General features: G+C 41.1%; 1 long non-coding RNA gene across 1 annotated transcript in view; it reads right to left on the reverse strand.

Moving 5' to 3' along the window:
- Window positions 1–608: 608 nt before the first annotated feature.
- The window catches only part of LOC138843768 (uncharacterized), a 129,179-nt gene continuing 112,773 nt past the window's right edge, over window positions 609–17,014 (reverse strand). Inside the window, exon 3 of the long non-coding RNA XR_011378749.1 lies at window positions 609–896. This is a non-coding gene — a long non-coding RNA (uncharacterized lncRNA). The remainder of the gene's footprint in view (window positions 897–17,014) is intronic.

Raw genomic sequence — 17,014 nt, forward strand, 5'->3', positions numbered from 1 at the left:
ATAACAATAATAGCAGCAACAACATGTGTCAAGTATGTGCCAATCACTGAAAAGAGCCTCACATGATTATTTCATTTGATACTCGCAAAACCTACACTATAGAAACTGTTGTTACATCCATATTCCAGATGAGAAAACAAAAGCCTGAGAGCACACGACTAGAGACTAGACATGTCAGAATTCCAATCTATGTATGCTGACACATATGCTACAGTCCATCCAGAGTATCAGACAAGAGGATGGGAACTTGACCCTGTGTCTTGACCCTGGGCTACATGTGAACTAACCTTACTGCATGTCTGAGCAGAGAATCATAGGAAACCAAAAAAATACAGTGGCTTAGAGCAGTAAATGTATGTATATATGCATGTATTTACATTGTCCATGGTGTCAAAAATAATATCCCACAACCCATATACATTAAACCACAATGCCAGAACCAGAGAATGATCAGGAATTATTTCAGAAAGTAGGGTATTTTAATGCACATATAGCTTACCAGCTTTCTTTTTCTTTAACACAGGCTTTTTTTTTTTTTTTTTTTTTTTTTTTTTTTGACAGGCAGAGTGGACAGTGAGAGAGAGACAGAGAGAAAGGTCTTCCTTTACCTTGGTTCACCTTTCAATGGCCGCTGCGGCAGGCGGACTGCGCTGATCTGAAGCCAGGAGCCAGGTGCTTCTCCTGGTCTCCCATGCGGGTGCAGGGCCCAAGCACCTGAGCCATCCTCCACTGCACTCCTGGGCCACAGCAGAGAGCTGGACTGGAAGAGCGGCAACCGGGACAGAATCTGGCGCCCCGACCGGGACTAGAACCCTGTGTGCTGGAGCCGCAGGTGGAGGATTAGCCTCTTGAGCCGTGGCGCCGGCCAACACAGGCTCTTTAGAGCAGTTTTAGTCCTGCAGCAAAATAGCATGAAGTACAGTGAATTCTCAAATACCTCCAACCTCCCCACTATCAACATAATTGTTAGAAGAGCTTGGGAATTAGTGGAATTTGTTGCAGTTGATAAACTTATAACCCATTATTGCCCAAAGTCCATAATAATCTACAATAGGATTCACTATTGGTGTTGTATGTTCTGTAAATCTGGACAAATTTTTGGCATGTATCTGTCATTATAGTGTCATGCAAAGTATTTTCACTGCCCTATAAAGCTCCCTGTGATCTGCCTCTTCCTCTCCCTTCCCCCAATCCCTGGCAACCTCTGGTTTACTGTCTCCATAGTTTTACCTCCTCTGGAATGTCACAGTTGGAATCATACCATATGTGGCCTTTTCAGAATGGCTTCATTCACTTAGTAACATTCAAGATCCCTTCATGTCTTTTCATAGCTTAATAGCTCATTTCTTTTTAGCCCTAAATAAATTTCCATTGTCTTGACAGTTTGTCCATTCACCTATTGAAGGACACCTTGGTTACTTCCACATTATGGCAATTATGAATAAAGCCGCAAAAAATCCATGTTTCGTTTTCTTTTCAAAGCTACATATATATATAGTACTGTGAACCAGTAATATTATGTATACTAGTCAGAAACTAAAAAGGAACACAATGAAAAGTCTTTCTCATCATTTAAGCCTTTCTCTCCACCAAAATAAATCAGTTCATTCCTTCTGGGTCCTTTGAGAGAGATTTGTGCATATACAAGCTAAGGTAAGATACAGATACTTCTTTTTTTTTTTTTTTTGACAGGCAGAGTGGACAGTGAGAGAGAGAGACAGAGAGAAAGGTCTTCCTTTGCCGTTGGTTCACCCTCCAATGGCCGCCGCGGCCGGCGCGCTGTGGCCGGCGCACCGCGCTGATCCGATGGCAGGAGCCAGGAGCCAGGAGCCAGGTGCTTTTCCTGGTCTCCCATGGGGTGCAGGGCCCAAGCACTTGGGCCATCCTCCACTGCACTCCCGGGCCACAGCAGAGAGCTGGCCTGGAAGAGGGGCAACCGGGACAGAATCCGGCGCCCCAACCGGGACTAGAACCCGGTGTGCCAGCACCGCTAGGTGGAGGATTAGCCTAGTGAGCCACGGCGCCGGCCACAGATACTTCTTTTTCACACAAAAGTTTACATAGTACATCATTCTGGTTCTATTTTTTCCTCTAACATTATATTCTGAAGATCTTTCTACCCTTATTTTTCACAGCTGCTTCATATTCCATGGTAGGACTAGCCCGCAATCTATGCTACCATTCCACCACTGAATCTCATTTCTATCATCTCTAAACTTCGGTTAACAAACAATGCTACAGGGAACAACACTGTGCATAAGTGGTTTAGCACATGTGTGAGTGTATCGGTAAGATAAATTCTAGTTGATGTAATTTCTGGGCTCCAGGCTTTATGCATTTTAGCTTTGGAAAATGAACACTGACATACAGGATTTACAACTTCTCTTATCTTCATTTAAACATTCTTTCAATAATTTTTTCATTTAACAAAAACTAAGTCCTTAGCATGTTCCTGGGATACTTTCAGTCCACGATGACAGGGAAATTGATGAGACCCAGTACTTGCTCACCAGGAATTCACAAACTGTTTAGGGAAGCAGACAGTGAAGTCAATGGGTGCAATACTCCATAACGAAATGATGCAGGGTGATGTTCAAGGCCAGGGACTGCACTATGAAGAGACTGAAGAATTCCACCTAGACCTGGAAGTGGATGTTGACATTGAGTTTCAAAGTTTTCATGGATTCTTACTAGATGGTCAAGAGGGAGAACCACTCGTCCACTCTGCCATCCTAGATCTTCTTAACAAGTTCCAGATTCCTTCCCAACAGTGAATGTGGTTCAGGATTTGCAAGTCTGAGGGAGGGTTTCCACAGTTCATGAGTGGAAGGAGAGTACAGACTAACTGGGTGAGCAGGACTTACAAGCCACATTGTTCTCCACAGTACAAATATTAAGAACCTCTGCTTGAAAGCCTTGTTACTTTCTTCCTCAATTCCTGTACCCATGAAAGCCAGCAATGTGGCAGCCCCAGCAATGCCAGTTCCTCAGGGTGCTATGTGTCCACATTTTCCTAGTCACGTGATCTTCTGCAGATAGTCATAAATGCAATGCAACCCTCCTGGCTTCAGGCTGAAATAAACACCTCCAAAGAATCACTTTTTCTTTCGCTGAAAGACTTAGGATGGCAAAGCAAGTTTTGTAATTAAAATTGTACCTTTCAAATCAGATTGCCATTTCATAATTTAATGATTTTCACACCTTATTTTTCTGAATTCACAATAAATTCTTCCACTTTTCACCAGTTCCTTCCTGGCCAGGAAGGAATATTTAATATTACATCATATGCTATTCAAGATCAGAGGCCAGGCCTTCATATTTGTCTCTGACTCACTGTAGCACTTGTGCTTGTTGGTTGAAAGAAGGAATATTAATGACAAACAGGTGTGTGCCCACAAGAGGCATCCATTGTTATCGAAAGCATGGTTTGTTTATATTATAACTCTAATTTTCCTACCTCAATTTTCTATTCCTGGCTGAAATACTAAAATATTAATTCTGCAATTCACTTGTAGCATTCACTGCTGTCCTCAAACAAGGGAAGATTTTTCTGTATTTTAAAGAGATTGCAGCCGGCGCCGTGGCTCAATAGGCTAATCCTCCACCTTGCGGCGCCGGCACACCGGGTTCTAGTCCCGGTTGGGGCGCCGGATTCTGTCCCGGTTGCCCCTCTTCCAGGCCAGCTCTCTGCTATGGCCAGGGAGTGCAGTGGAGGATGGCCCAGGTGCTTGGGCCCTGCACCCCATGGGAGACCAGGAAAAGCACCTGGATCCTGGATCCTGCCAGGATCAGCGCGGTGCGCCGGCTGCAGCGGCGGCCATTGGAGGGTGAACCAACGGCAAAGGAAGACCTTTCTCTCTCTGTCTCTCTCTCTCACTGTCCACTCTGCCTGTCAAAAAAAAAAAAAAAAAAAAAACAAAAAAAAAAAAAACAAAAAAAAAAAAAAAGAGATTGCTCAAATAATAGTCATCACAGCTGAATTTATGGACCAAGGTTGCAAGTTCCATTGTCATTGCCTTCTTCTTCACCCTCTCCTCTTACTTTAAACCACGTCCAACTAATTGGACATTGGATCATCACTGCCAATTCTTCTTCCTAATTCAATCTAACCTCCCCTTATAAGGCCCTTTTACCTACCCTGATTGAACACCTCTATAATGTTCTGCTAACTAATCTCTTCCAAGTTCAAATCTATCTGTTGATGGGTCAGTTTTGCTATTTTTTGTTGTAAGGATCAGAAGGAAGCTCCAAAATCTTCAGTTAATGGGAGCACACTAACAGCACCAGTTAAGCAGGGAAGATGCACAGAACCCCAAATGATCACCCTTAGAAATCTTTGATATGTAATAGTTGTATTGTAAAATAAAGATAAGCACCACAGCAGAAGGCTGGCTCACAATACAGGGTCAGAGAGGCCCATGCAAGTTCCAATTATCCTCTTTCTATTCATCTCAGAATCTACTTTCTCAAGTCAAGAACCACCAACTTGTGATTATGACACCCAAATGGATTTCTTCCTAATACACTGCTGGTCACACAGGCATATATACCAATATGTGACCAAGCCTTTCAGGGTCTCCCTAGAAACAATTCACCAGTCTCACTATTATCAGTAAACAATGCTAATCACCTGGTACAAACCACCCAGAAACTCCTAGGCCCCAGATTATTGCTATGCAGGTTCATTTTTTCAGTTGAGCAACTCAGGCTGATTCCAGGTTTGCCAAAAACTAACTCTCAGAGCATAGATTATTTAGTATAAAGATCCAGGAGCTGTAAAGAAGACAGATACCAACTCAGCCTTTCTTAGATGTTAAATAACGTTTTCTGCTGATTACTTTACAAAACAAAGCTGTTGTCCATCACAACTCTGAGGACCCTAGAGCAGTTCTGTGAATCTCCCATGCTCATGACTCAATTCTTCCACCTCTGGTTCTCTACCTGCTGCTTCTTTCTACTGTGTTACCCAACCAGTCTCTTCATGGCTCAGTTGAGTTCTCCTGAGAGTTCATCAGCCACCCCCACACAAAAGGTTCTTGTGATCAGAGTTCTTGCACCAGAACATCTGATGGGCATGTGGGTCTCCACAAGAGGACATCTACCCCATCTCAATCAGCTGAGGCCAAGCCAACAGCATTGACTCATCAAAACAGTTCCCCTAAGCCATGAAACTTTCCAGAAGTGGACCACAGGCATTAACATACATCTACTTCTAAGTTTTTCTGCAATAAAAATGCACCATCCTCTAACATTATTTTTTCCAAAACACAGATGTGATCATGTCAGTCACTGGGTTCAAATCCATCCTAAGTTTCCCATGCTCCATAGAAGTCAAACACCTTAGATTCATACATGACAGTGTTGTCCAACATGATAGCCATTGGACACATGTATCATTTAAATTTTGCTTGATTAAAATTTTAAAAATTTAGAAATCAGTCATTCAGTTGTATTAGCCATATTTCAAATGCCCTATTAGTGAAGACGTGAAATGCAGAAAGCTGGTCTCAACTGCCTTTGTAAAGTCATTTTCAGCTCTTCCACGCTCATCCTCTACCACCTCCCACCACATGCCCAAACACATCAAAATCCTTGCCCAAACACTCTAGAATACTAGTGATTCTTCCTTCACCCTTACAGGCTCAGCACACCCAAAACCTGTTCTGTGATTTTTCTCCCTTTGTACCTCTCGAACACAGGCAGTTGTACTTTTACTCTGCTCCAAAGCAGCTCTGCATTTTCTTCTAATACATCACTTAACTACATTTTATGACAAGCTACATATTCTTAGCACACCATATGCCATTCAAAAGGAGCAAAATGGAGGCGGTATAGGCATGCTCTCATGCCAGATGGCCTCTGCCATTGACTGAGGAGTCTTACATTGGTTATTTGGATAATTTCATCTGTTTCCTCACCTGCGAAATGGGATAGAGTCATTATGGGGATAATTCTATTGCTATGAAAAAAGCACTTAACATAGGGCCTACAGCTTTGGGAGGTGTTACCTAAAAATTAGCTCTTGGTAAACTGTTCACATATTTTATACATGTGTGAAGTTTAAGAAAAACAAAAAATAAACACAATTAATAATCTCACTGATTCAAGATATACTTACTATAAACAAAAGTCAACTTTTTAATGAACAACACTGTTCTTCATGAACAGCATTAGTTGTCTAGGACTCCATGTAGATTTTAGAAGGTACATAAAGAATCTCTCAAGGGTGGGAATTTAGCCTTGCAGTTAAGACACTGCATTCCAAACTGGAGTAACTGGATTAGATTCACAGCTTTGGTGCCTGACTCCAGCTTCCTGCTAATGTGGACTGGGAGGCAGTGATGGTGGCACAAGTAATTGGTTTCCTGTCACCTACGTGGGAGGAGACCTGGATGGAGCCCCCAGCTCCCTGCTTTGCCCTGACCCAGCCCTGACTGTTGGGGGCATTTGGTGAGTGAACCAGTAAATTGGCGGTCTCTCTTTCTCTCTCTCTCTCTCCCTCTCTCTCTCTCTCTCTCTCTCTCTCTGTCTCCTCCTATCTCTATCTCTGTCTCTGTGCCTCTCAGATTAATAAATGAAATGAATAAAAGAGCCTCTTAAGAGTCAGCTCCTGGGATTTAATGACAGTTTTATAATGTTAACCACAAAGTAATGTTCATCTTTTGACCAACAGAATGATAGGTGTCCTTGTGGGCTGCAGTGTTCACTCAGTATCAGATAATCCATTTTTCTTAGATGACAACTTTTTGTTTCTCTCATTCTTATGTTTCATTGCCTTGTCATTTCCCTTTTCTTAGTCCCCATCTGTCTTTTCTTACTTCAGTGTTACCTGATCATTAGGGTAGAGTTCCATTCCTTTCTTAAAATCTACTTTATATTGTATTAGTTTCCTATTGCTGCTATAACAAAATTTACTGATTTATAGCAACACACCTTTTCACAAGTCTAAAATTGGTCTAAAGGTATTGTGAGGATTTGTTTCTTCTGGAGACACTGAGAAAAGAATCTACTTTCTTGCCTCTTTCAGCTTCTCAAGGCCACTAGCAACCCTGGATCGTGATCACTTCCTGACATCCTTCCAACGTCCTGCTCTGTTCTCCCATCTTCCCTTACTGACTCTGGTATCCTGACGCTCTTACAAGGACAGGGTGGCTGCAATAGGCTCACCACAGCAATCCAAGATAAACTCACGTCTGTGTCCCTAACCTGATCATGCCTATAAGGCTCCTTTGCCCATGCAAGATCACTTATTCACAGCTGCTGGGAAATAGTATATAGATATCTTTGGATATGGGGGGCATTATCCAGTCAACTACATTCATCAAAGTTTATAACTACTGGGTTCTCCATGACTTCATCTATTTTTACAATTTCAAAAACCCATATAGTTTATTAAATAAATAGAAGTTCAAATGCATGCAATAATTTGACTCAGTGAATATAAATAACTCTACACTCTTACAACCTTTATTAAGTTAAAATAGATGACACATTTAGGATTTCATATAAAATTTTATTCTTAAAAATCATGTAGGTGTGGACAATTGGTGTAAAAATTAAGACACCACTTGGGAGTGAGAGTGTGTGTGTGTGTGTATGCTCACGAAAGGAGAGAGAGAGAGAGAGAGAGAGAGAGAGAGAATGAAAGAGAAAGAGAGAAGCCTTGTGGTTATTGAGAATACTATGAAGAAATATGCTTTTCTTATATTTTTAAAATTCATTTGTGAGGTAGAAAGTAATACATACATACAGACAGAAAACTACCATCTGCTAGTTCACTCTCCAAATGCCCAGAACAAGGTAGAGTTGGCCCAGAGCAAGCAGTAGGAACTAGCAACATAATCCAGGTCTCCTATGTGGGTGACAAGAACCCAATTACCTCAACCATCACTGCTGCCTCCTAGGGTCTGCATTGGCAAGAAGCTCTGGTCAGGAGGAAAAGCCAGGAGTTGAACCCAGCTACTCCAATGTAGGTTTGTAGCATCTTAATTGTTAGGCTAAATATCTACTCTGGAAGTTTCTGTTTTTAGTTCAGGCATCTCATGCTCTTTTCAAATTTTTTATATGTTTTAATTTTTTACTATTGGCTTGTATTTATTTCCCTTTTTCTATACCTAATATTCAGTTCTCTGAGGAATAAAAAATTATATATCTTTATACATTCAGATGTCTTCTAAAAAACAAATATTGCATTTTACAATTCTGCTAATATCTGATGTTAAGGTGAGGAAATTTTAAGCTTTTACTTAGTATAGTGTTGGTCTTCTGTATATAGTTAATTTAAAATGAATCTTTATGAAAAATGGAATGGGAGAGAGAGTAGGAGATGGGATGGGAGTGGGGGTGGGAGGGTGGGTAGCAGGGAAGAACCACTATATTTCTAAAGCTGTACTTATGAAATTTGTATTAATTAAATAAAAGCTTTCTTAAAAAATGAAACCCAAACAAAAAAATCCCAAGTCAGGTTAAATAGAAATGTAAAGTTCTGATTGAATTTGTCTTTACACATAAAACACATGAATTGACCCCTAATTCCAAAGTCATTGTCTATTTAAAACATTATAGTACCATTTAGCCATTTAGGTTTTTTTTTTTTTTTTTCCCTAGAGTGTCTTCGCTTTCCATGCCTAAAATACTCTCATGGGCTTTTCAGCCGGATCCACATGCCTTAAGGGCTGATTCTGAGGCCAGAGTGCTGTTTAGGACATCTGCCATTCTATGGGTCTGCTGTGTATCTCACTTCCCATGTTGGATCATTCTCTCCCGTTTTTATTCTATCAGCTAGTATTTGCAGACACTAGTCTTGTTTATGTGATCCCTTTGGTTCTTAGTCCTATCATTATGATCAATTGTGAATAGAAATTGATTACTGGGACTAGTGAGATGGCATTGGTACATGCCACCTTGATGGGATTGAATTGGAATTCCCTGGTATGTTTCTAACTCTACCGTTTGAGGTAAGTCAGCTTGAGCATGTCCCGAATTGCACATCTCTTCCCTCTCTTATTCCCACTCTTACATTTAACAGTGATCACTTTTCAGTTAAGTTTCAGCACTTAAGAAGAATTCTGTATTGATTACAGTATTCAACCAAAAGTATTAAGTAGAACAAACAAAAAAAATACTAAGAGGGATAACATATCAAGTTGCTCATCAACAGTCAGGGTGAGGGCTGATCAAGTCACCGTTTCTCCTAGTGTTCATTTCACTTTAACAGGTTTCCTTTTTGGTGCTCAGTTAGTTGTCACCTATCAAGGAGAACAAGTGGTATTTGTCCCTTTGGGATTGGCTTATTTCACTCAGCATAATGTTTTCCAAATTTTCCTAACAGGGATCACTTTTCAGTTAAAATTTAAACACTTAAGAATAATTGTGTGTTAAAAAAAAAAAAAACCTAAATGAAAGATCTCCGCGAGTGAGATCCCAGTGGAAAGAACGGGTCATCAAAGAAGGAGGTACCTTTCTCTGAAGGGAGGAGAGAACTTCCACTTTGACAATGGCCTTGTCTAAAAATTATCAGTCAGTGAACTCAGGGGGCTTCCATAGCCTTGGCAGCTCATGACAAGAGCTTAGGGTGATTACTGAGGCCATAAACAAGAGTGTCAATTTGTTAAGCCAACAACAGGAGTCACTGTGCACTTACTCCTCATGCAGGGTCTTTGTCCTTAGTGTGCTGTACATTGAGATTTAATGCTATAACTAGTACTCAAACAGTATTTTTCACTTTCTGTTTCTGTGTGGGAGCAAACTGTTGAAATCTTTACTTAATGTATGCTAAACTGATCTTCTGTATATAAAGAGAATTGAAAATGAGTCTTGATGTGAATGAAAGGGGAGAGGGAGCGGGAAAGGGGATGGTTGCGGGTGGGAGGGACGTTATGGGGGGCAAGCCATTGTAATCCATAAGCCGTACTTTGGAAATTTATATTCATTAAATAAAAGTTTAAAAAAATGTGAAAAAAATTATAGTACCCAATAAAAGTGCATCTTACAGAACATGTTCTCCCAATCGGTCAATATTTTCAAGAAACCATCAAGATTCTTGCCCACAAAATATGATACATGTGCTTTAGGGGCAGATATGAAAGCATGAAACAATAAAAATATTATGACAGTGTTCACTCTTCACGTAACTGATACAACAGTCAGAACCAACCCTTTGTATTCTATGTTTATGGCCAGAAGTCCACAAGCTTTTCTTGAAGAACCAGTTGATAAGTAATATTTCATTTTTGGCTTTGTGGACCATATGCAAAAAAACTGTGCCCTTATAGGAGAAAGCAGCAGTAGACAACATGGTAAAAGAATGAGCATGGGTAGAATGATCTTCACTAGCCAGGGTTGGCAGCCGATTGCTGGTCTATACTAACCAATAATGTTAGAAATATGGGTATCTTGCTTTTTTCCACCTTCCTATCTAAGGAGAATGCTAACTAAGAAAAGGATACTAAATAGTCAAAACCACTTTCCATACAAAAATAATGAGGTTCTGTGTGGTCCAGGTGACTTGGAAAAGGCCCAATAACTTTGTGCATACATTTAAAATCATGGATCATTTCTGGACCATTTGCCATGTTACATAAGGTTCTAAGCACTTATCTGATTTCATCCCCACAACACTTCTTAAAGTACTGTTATCACCTTCATCTCACAGATGAAGACACTGAGAGCCAAAGAGGTTAAGCAACAAGCCCATAGCTTCAAAGCATGCAGATAGTACAGGGGATGGCCAGGGCTTTTACTCTGTGCTAATATTACAATCCTACTGTTCAATTTTCCATTATATGCTATTCCACCATTCTCTTGAGAAACCTTTTCAATGTAGTACATACATTCACTGTGCTTGGAAGCCAATTATGGATTTCCTACCATTGTTAGGATCTAAGAGTCATGGGCAGGATTTTCTCCCTCTCACATAACCTGACTCACCTATCCAGTCCAAGTATGATTCTGCAAGACAGAAACAGGGAGTGGACCTTGACTTCACACACCCATGGCCAACCCCATACAGAAAGGCTGAGAGATGTCTTTGATCTCTGCTTACACAATACCACCAATCCAAAAAGAATCACAACCACAAAGCATTAAGGACTGTCAGTTGATTTTATGTACCCTCCTCTATTGTTAGACTCCTGCAGTAGCACTGTGGCTCTTGTCAGTGTCCATAGCACTAAGAATTCAGAGTAGGTCTCCAGAAGAATGACTGGTAGTCTCTTTCATTCATAGCCAAAATGGGCTATTCTTTAAGAAAGCTGGGCCTTCATTGGTATAACACTGCACTATATGGGCATCCATATACTACACCCATTTTGTATTCTTATAAGCCTTGCCAAAAGGAACACAGACGTATAGTAAGAATAAAGAGACAGCCAGTGCACACTTATTTTCTCGATAAATGTATTTCCTTAGGACAGTTTGGCAGGTTTTGTAAATAGACCTCCACCATGGGGGACGAAAAAAACAGGCTAAATGGTAAACCATGGGCTGAAAAAAGAGTTTTTAAGTCCATGTGTTCATGCTAAAGAAGAAAATATTGTCCTTCATGGATCCTATATATATGAACATAAGCCTCCTTTACTTGTCTATTTATTTAAGGAGAGATTGTGTGGTTTATGCATTCCGATTTTCATTCCAAACTTTGGAAAGGGGCATATATAAAATGCATTATCCTCACATTACTAAAACCTACAAGCATATATTTCCTCTCTGCTCTTCCTTTCACAACTAAGTGCCATTTTGCATCTGTTTAAAAAAGATAGGTTTAAATTTAAAAAAGAAAACATACATCTTATAGAAAAAGTAATTCTCAATGGATTTCTAATGTAGCTACTTTATAATATCCATCATCCTCTACTCTTCCTTCCAGATATTTTTTCCTCCCAGCAGCAAGGGGAATAATGTGGAGTTGAACTGGGCAGGGCAGCCCAGAGGAGTCTCTGGCACAAGAGAACAAGGCTGGATGGTGAGGCAATGGACGTGCAATCACGGCAGCACCTCCCAGCTTGCCTTTCCCTTGTCCTCACCCAGCAAAGCACATCAGAGAAAACTGTGGGGCTCTTTCAGGTGCATCCTGAGTTGACCGCAAATATTAGAAAGAAAGATGGCCAACATATTTCACATAACTGTGATTTGCCAAGATAGTCAAGGCAAATCAAGAAATGTTTAAAAAAAATGTCAATTGTGTTAAGTCAAATTAGGCACAGAAAGACAAATACAGCAGGTTCTTACATGTGGAAGCCAAAAAGGTTGACCTCACTAAAGCAGAGAGCAGAATGGGAGGAATGTCTAGGAAGGATAGGGGTAGAAGAGAGGATGGAGAGAGGATGGTAAGGCCGGCACCATGGCTCACTTGGTTAATCCTCTGCCTGCGGCACCGGCATCCTGGGTTCTAGTCCCAGTTGGGGCACCAGATTCTGTCCCGGTTGCTCCTCTTCCAGTCCAGCTCTCTACTGTGGCCCAGGAGGGCAGTGGAGGATGGCCCAAGTGCTTGGGCCCTGCACCCTCCGTCCTGGGAGACCAGGAGGAAGCACCTGGCTCCTGGCTTCAAATTGGCGCAGCGCACCAGCCATCGCGGCCATTTGAGGGGTGAACCAACAGAAAAAGAAGACCTTTCTCTCTCTCTCTCTCACTGTCTAACTCTGCCTGTCCAAATAAACAAAAGAGAGAGGATGGTTAATGGGTACCAGAGTACAGTTGGATAGGAGGAATGACTGCTAGAGTTCTACAGCATAGTAGGACAACTATGAATGACAACAATTAACTGTATATTTCAACATAGCTATTACAGAATATTTTGAAAGTTCCCAACACAAAGAAAGCATAAATGTTTGAAATGATGGATATACAATTATCTGATGTGATCATTACACATTATATACATGTGTTGAAATATCACATTGTAACTCATAAATATGTCTAATTGTTATGTGTTAATTAAAAATTTTTAAAAATATTTTAAAGAAAAAAAGTAAAAAAATCAATAAAGATATATAACTGTTGGATAAAGAGAAAATGTTGGGGCCAGCACTGTGGTATAGTGGGTAAAACTACTGCCTGCAGTCCCGGCTGCTCCACTTCTGATCTATCTATCTGCTATGGCCTGGGAAAGCAGTAAAAAATGGCCCAAGTGCTTGGGCCCCAGCACCTGTGTGGGAGACCCAAAAGAAGCTCCTGGCTCCTGGCTTCAGATTAGCACAGCTCTGGCCATTGCGGCCAACTGGGGAGTGAACCAGCGGATGGAAGACCTCTCTTTCTCTCTCTCTCTCTCTCTCCCTCTCCCTCGCCCTCGCCCTCGCCTTCGCCTTCTCTCTGTGTGTAAATTTGACTTTCAAATAAATAAATATTTTAAAAAGAGAGAGAAAATGTCAGTGAATCTATTTTGTGAAGGTAAGCAAACTTATTTTAAAATAACAAAATTATCTTCTGGAGAACTTAAATGGAGTACTTCAGAAACCCCTTGGCAAATTCTCAACTTCAGTAATCACATTCTAATATTCCAACTGCCCTTGGCATTGCTAGGCAGCTTCCTGGGTCTCCCCAGAAAGGTATGCAGCCTGCCCTGTGGGCCAACCCACCCTTCACAGCCAAACCTGACAAGGTCCAGCAAACACACTCTGCAAGGCAAAGGCGTTCTTTAAGGATTGTGCAAAGGAATTTGGCAGCAGTGCCTTCCTCGTGAGGTGTGGCAAGAAGAGCAAGTTCCTCAGCTAGGGGCACAGGGCTATTTGCATCCTCTCAGAAGAAAACATTATTAATCATGTATCCAGAAAGCACTTACACGAAAATGCCTTTAGCCTTCCTCTGCTACTGATACCTTTAAAATATTTAATAAACACAAATGAAAACAACTAACTCTAGCAAACATCACTTGAGCTGCACCAAGCAAAGGGTGGAAACAATGTGGCAGTCCTTTTTCAGTCTTATAAGGCACTGAAAGTGCAAAGAGATGCCAATGTCCTTTCAACTATAACCTTATTTCCACAGACTTTATCAGTCATGAGAAAGTCAGGCTTTGAGAGGAATTTGGTCCCCTACCTGTAATCACCAGGATTCCTATGAAACCAACCAAACATTACTTCCTTCAATATTTTTAAAAGATGCATTTATTTTTTTGAGGGGTGGAGTTACAGAAAGAGGGAGAGACAGAGAAAAGGGTCTTCCATCAGCTGATTCATTCCCCAAATGACCTCAACAGCTGGAGCTAAGCCGATCCAAAGCCAGGAGACAGGAGCTTCTTCCAGGTCTCCCACATGGATGCAGGGGCCAAGCACTTGGGGTGTCTTCCCAGGACACAGGCAGAAAGCTGGATGAGAAGAGGAGCAGCCAGGATATGAACTGCTGCCCATATGAAATGGAAGTGCCACAGGCAGAGGCTTAGCCCACTATGCCACAGTAACAGCCCCTTCCTTCTACTTTTGATGTGGGATTTGCTTTCTTTGTGTAGGTCTCTTGGGTAATGAAGGTGCTATTACTCTGTGGGCCTCCCTCTTGGAGGGGAGGAGTCAGTTCTGAGTGAGTGAATCATGGAAGACTGCAGAGGTGAGCTGCATTGTCTCCCCTGGCCTAAGCACTTAGTCTTGTTGATCCTCAATGGGAGTCACTTGCCATGACCTTGTGAATCACATGTGAACTAGACATGACCTTCCTCAATGCCAGAATTGAGTGGGTGGAGCATTGAAGGATGTTTTTGGGTGTTGTTATCTGTTTTTGGAATAAAGATGACTCTCTGACCTGTCCCTGGGTAGGAGTAAATAACTAGAAACAGTTCCTGTAGGCAGTAAAGACAAGGTAAGAAACAAGAAAGATAACAGAGAGAGAAGTCACACAAAATATGTGTGAGACATTAATGCTTTGGAACCATAGTATAGTGGCCTCAGGGACAGAAATCTGTACTGTCTGTTTGCTAGAGAAAAAACCATCAGTAAGAGTGGTCTATAGCCCTTCTCTCTCCCCAGGTCTGAAGCATTTAAGTACTATCCTCACAACATCACCCTCTACAGCCAATATTTAGCTGGGTGATTTTCATGAGGAAAGCACTCACAGCCCAAGATCAGCCATGCACCACAGGACCATGTACCAGAGAACAGGGCAGAAGCAAGTAAATGTGTCCTTACAGTCTATTGGATGGGGAAAATAGAGATGATCAAAAAGCCTAGAATGGCATGGAGGAGGATTACAAACTAGAGAGAGTAATTGGAAGATAAAAGATTGAGAGACATCTTGCATCTGCTGGCTCATTCCCCCAAATTCCCACAACAGCCCAGGCTAGACCAGGTCAAAGCCAGGAACCTAAACTCAATCTGTGAGTAGCAGGCACCCAAGTAATTCAGCCATTATCTGCTGCCTCCCATGGTATGTGTTAGCAGGAAGCTGGAACTGGAAGCAGAACTGGGACTCAAATCCAGGCAGTCTGACATGGATGTGGGCATCCCAAGCAGCATCTTAACTAATACAGCAAATATGCAAAGCCAAAGATTTTCAATTGCATATGCCTACAAAATAACATTTTCAGCACAAACCACTCATAAATTAGTGTACTTATTTTTATAGTATATATCTGTACTTTGGCATTTTGTGTAACATACATTTTCTCAGCACTATCCATCTTCCAAGTCCTTTAATTTCTAAGGGTTTAAAGGTTAGGAACCACATTTCTCCATGTGCCTGCCATCAGGGTTTTGGATTATATTCTGTCTGTGAGATATACTGACTTGGAAGGTAGAAGATGCAGCAGAGCCATATTTTGTTTCTAGGCCACTGGCAGGTAGATCACATGTTCTGGCAAATGGTGGCTAGAAGGTGTTTCAGAAAGTTTCTGTGCTTCTTTCTGTGCATTATTTTCTTCCAGTGGGGATAAGCAGCTGAATCAGTTCATCCATTTCCTATAATTCCTGAAATCCCGCAGTTCCTGAAAGCCATCAGTGGCACTGCATAACCTTCATTCCCACCCTGTCTCCTTGGCCAAAGACTGACACATGTATTTCATAAAGCATAGTATACACAATAGAAGATAAAAAGAGATAATATAAATATGACTTTGATTATTTTATAAAGTCCATAAAAACTTGTTTTCTAATAAAACTGTTTGCAGAATGAGCATTTGGCTCAGAGGCTTCAGTTGTCTCTTGGGATACCCACAACCCATATCAGAATGCCTGGTTCAAGTCCTGACTCTTCCAATTACAACCCAGCTTCCTGCTAATGCCTACCCTGGGAGGCAGCAGATGATAGCTCAGTGACTTGGGACCCTGCCATCCTTTTGGCAGGCACAGATGGAGTTCTTGGCTCTTGGCTTTGGCCTGGCCTAGCCCTAGATTTTGCAGGCATCTGGGAGTGAATCAGTAAATGGAAGATCTCTCTCTCTCTTTCTCTCTCTCTCCCTCCCTCCCTCCCTCTGTCTTTCTCTCTCTCTGGCTTGCAAATAAAGTGCAAATTTTTTTAAAATGCTAGTTTGGAATTAATTACTTGAAATTAATTTGCATAGAACCTGACTGATTCTAAATTAATTTTATTTCAATATTCAGTTTGAATAAGATTTCTTCAAAAAGATATCTCACAAAAATATGTAGATTCAAATGGAAAATACGTTTCACTAGTGACAAAGATTTTCCTCTTGACCAAACTCTAGTCAAGCTCCTCTGAAGTCTCTCCTAAGCTAGGTTTTTATGTTTCATGTTAATTTGTGAATTGTCCTATTATACCAAAGAATCCTGCTATGATACTTCTCCAGAATGCCATATCCTCACTATCAGAACATCCTTGATATCTGATCAAAGACGTCAACCCCAACATCCCTCAATGTTATATGATCACATTGACCTATCTTCTGCAAGCCTGAGTCCTTCTTGCCCCTTATATTTTCTACTGAAAAAAAAATCTAACTGAAATATTAGAAATGAAGAATTCAACATGTAAAATAAAAAAACACAGTGAAAAGACTTAGAAACAGACTTGGTGAGTCAGAAAAAAGAATATCTGAGCTAGAAGACAAATCCTTAGAAATCTCTCAGACAAA

This window comes from Oryctolagus cuniculus, chromosome 9 (assembly GCF_964237555.1).
Source record: "Oryctolagus cuniculus chromosome 9, mOryCun1.1, whole genome shotgun sequence".
Classification (NCBI taxonomy): domain Eukaryota; kingdom Metazoa; phylum Chordata; class Mammalia; order Lagomorpha; family Leporidae; genus Oryctolagus; species Oryctolagus cuniculus.